At 37.1% G+C, this 2737-nt stretch overlaps 1 pseudogene; it reads right to left on the bottom strand.

The window, feature by feature from the left end:
- Window positions 1-1769: 1769 nt before the first annotated feature.
- On the bottom strand, window positions 1770-2415 carry LOC111765274 (caspase-3-like; annotated as a pseudogene).
- Between the last annotated feature and the right edge of the window lie 322 nt (window positions 2416-2737).

Below are 2737 nucleotides of genomic sequence, written 5' to 3'. Positions count from 1 at the left end.
TTACTGAAAAGTCATGTAAAGAATATAGGGGATTCCCATATACCCAATGCCCTCTCCTTTCCCCTCTTCCTTATTAATAACATTTTACATGTGAATGATACATTTGTTAAAATTGATGTACAAATATTGAAGAATTGCTACTAATCATGGTCAGTGGTTTACATTATGATTTACAATTTAGACTGTACACTTTTATAAATTTTCATGAAATTAAAAATTATTGCAAGATCATGCAGAACAATTCCAACATTCCCAAAATGCCCTATGTTCCATCTATTCTATTCTTCTCTACCCTTCTCTCAGGACCTATGGTAACCACTAAGTCTCACTTTTTGAAGAAAAAGATTCATAGTCACTTGCAATAACATTGAGGGCTTACCATATTGGTCTTTCTTTTATTAGGCACTGCTTATGTTTTTGAGAAACTCTTGCCCCTCTATCTGAGAACATAGCATGACCTGAGTATGAGAGTTCAATATTTTCCTCTTTATTGTGTGGGTCTCCACCCACTGATAACACACTATGGCAAGGTGAACACATACACATTCCATAGAAGCATGTCACAGGTGTGCTCTATCCTCCATATTCCCCCTCACCCTTTACACCCTGCACCAATAACCTCCACTTGCCATCATTGTAGTTTTAACCACAGACCTACACATCCCCAGGGTTCATCTGCTTCTTCCTCTATCCCTCCCCCGAGTTCCACCAATAGTCCAAGCCAACATCCCCACTCTATTCCACCTCATATTCCAGCGCCATTGAACCCAAACACTTCTCTGTATCACTCTCACTCCCATCCACTCTCCAACACTTCCCTACAGACCTTGCCCATATTGAGCATCAGATCACCACCCTCTACTCCCTGTCTGTCTCCTGATAACCTATCTTTCAGACTCTAGGTCTGTGAGTCTGCTCAATTTGCTTATTTCATAAGAATGAATGCTGTAACTTGCTCTGTAATGTTTATCCTTTAGTGACTAGTTGCTTCACTCAACATAAGGTCCTCAAGATTCATCTATGTTGTCCCACATGCTAATATTGCAATCCTTCTTACAGCTGAGTAATATTCCATTGTATGTATGTACCACAATTTGTTTATCCATTCATCTGTTGATGGACATTTGTGTTGCTTGGCAATAGGGAATAGGGAATAATGCCACTATGAATATTAGTGTGCATATATCTGTTTATGTCCCTGTTTTCAATTATTCTGGATATATACTCAGCATTGGAATGCTTGGTCATAGGGCAGTTCCATAGTTAGCTTCATGGGGAACTGCCAAACTAACTGCCACAATGACTGCACCATTCTACATCCCCACTAGCAGTGGGTAAGTGTTCCCTTTCATCCGTATCCTCTCCAACATTTGTAGTCCTCTGATTTTTTTAATACCCACCAGTGCAATGGGTGTAAAATGATATCTCATTGTTGTTTTGATTTGCATTTCCCTAGTAGCTAGTGAGATAAATGAGGGTGCTTATGCCAGTGGCCTTCTAGCACCTTATTATTTGTAACTCTACTCCTCTATTAATGTTGCATTTAGGCTTAAAAGAGTCAACTCAGTTTGCTTACCTAATTAAGTTCAGTTTCAACTACCAGATTTTCAGTCTGAGGTAGTTTCACAGTGATGATATTGCATGAAAAAGGTCTGTTTCAAAGTAATTCTGAAGTCTTAGGCTAGATTTAAATGACAGAGGAAAATACCATATCAAACATTTTCACACTTGACATACAAACTAAAAAAAAAATAACCATTTCTTTAGTGCTAAAAATACAGTTCCGTTGTGAGCATGGACACAATACATGGAATCTGCTTCTTTTCATGAAAAAAAGAGTAAAGAGAGTAGGACTCAAATTCTATTGCTACTTTTTGATTAACCCGAGTAAGGATGTGTATAAGTTCAAGCTGGTAAGCATAGAGTTTTAGCATAGCACAAAGTGACTGGATAAACCAGGATCCATCCTTTGAATTTCACCAGGAATAGTAACCAAGTGCCTCAATGCCACAGTCCAACTCTGTACCTTTGCAGGCCTGGATAATGAAAAGTTTGGGTTTCCCAGTTAGACTTCCACAATTATCCCCTATGAAGAAACTTGTTAATTTTTTCAGGTCAAGAGGTCCATCTGTTCCAAAAATCATTCCTTCCTCACCATGGCTTAGAATCACACACACACACACAAAAACAACTGCTTCTTTTGCTATGATCTTCTTTAGAAACATTGCGTAACAATTCCATAATTTCTTCACATGTAAGATAATTTCTATTGTTGACTTGATATTTCAAGTTATTGAATGTTTCCCTGAGGTTTGCTGCATCTACATCCGTACCAGAAAAAGATGCCATTCCAGTGCTTTTGTGAAAGTTTGTATTATTAATTATTATACATAAACCCATTTCAGGATAACCCATTTTTCCCCCTTCCCCAGCAACGATCTTTTTACATGTTCATGTTAAATATACTGCAGATGATGTACGGATATTGAAACATAGTTATCAAACATGGCTCCATTTTTGTTTACATTATGGTTTATATTTTAGACTGTATAATTTTCTAAAATTTTAGTTACATTATGACTTACATTATGGTTTACATTTTAGCCTATAGACTTATACATTTTTCGTGAAATTTAACATGTCCTATATCCATCTTTGCATGATCTTGTGGAACACTTTCATTGGATATATGGGAGTCCCCTATACTGTATATGTGACTTTACTGTGATCTAAAACT

This window comes from Dasypus novemcinctus, chromosome 1 (genome assembly GCF_030445035.2).
Source record: "Dasypus novemcinctus isolate mDasNov1 chromosome 1, mDasNov1.1.hap2, whole genome shotgun sequence".
NCBI lineage: Eukaryota > Metazoa > Chordata > Mammalia > Cingulata > Dasypodidae > Dasypus > Dasypus novemcinctus.
Note: the sequence above shows the minus strand (reverse complement) of the source record. Positions and strands in the feature narration are given on the sequence as shown.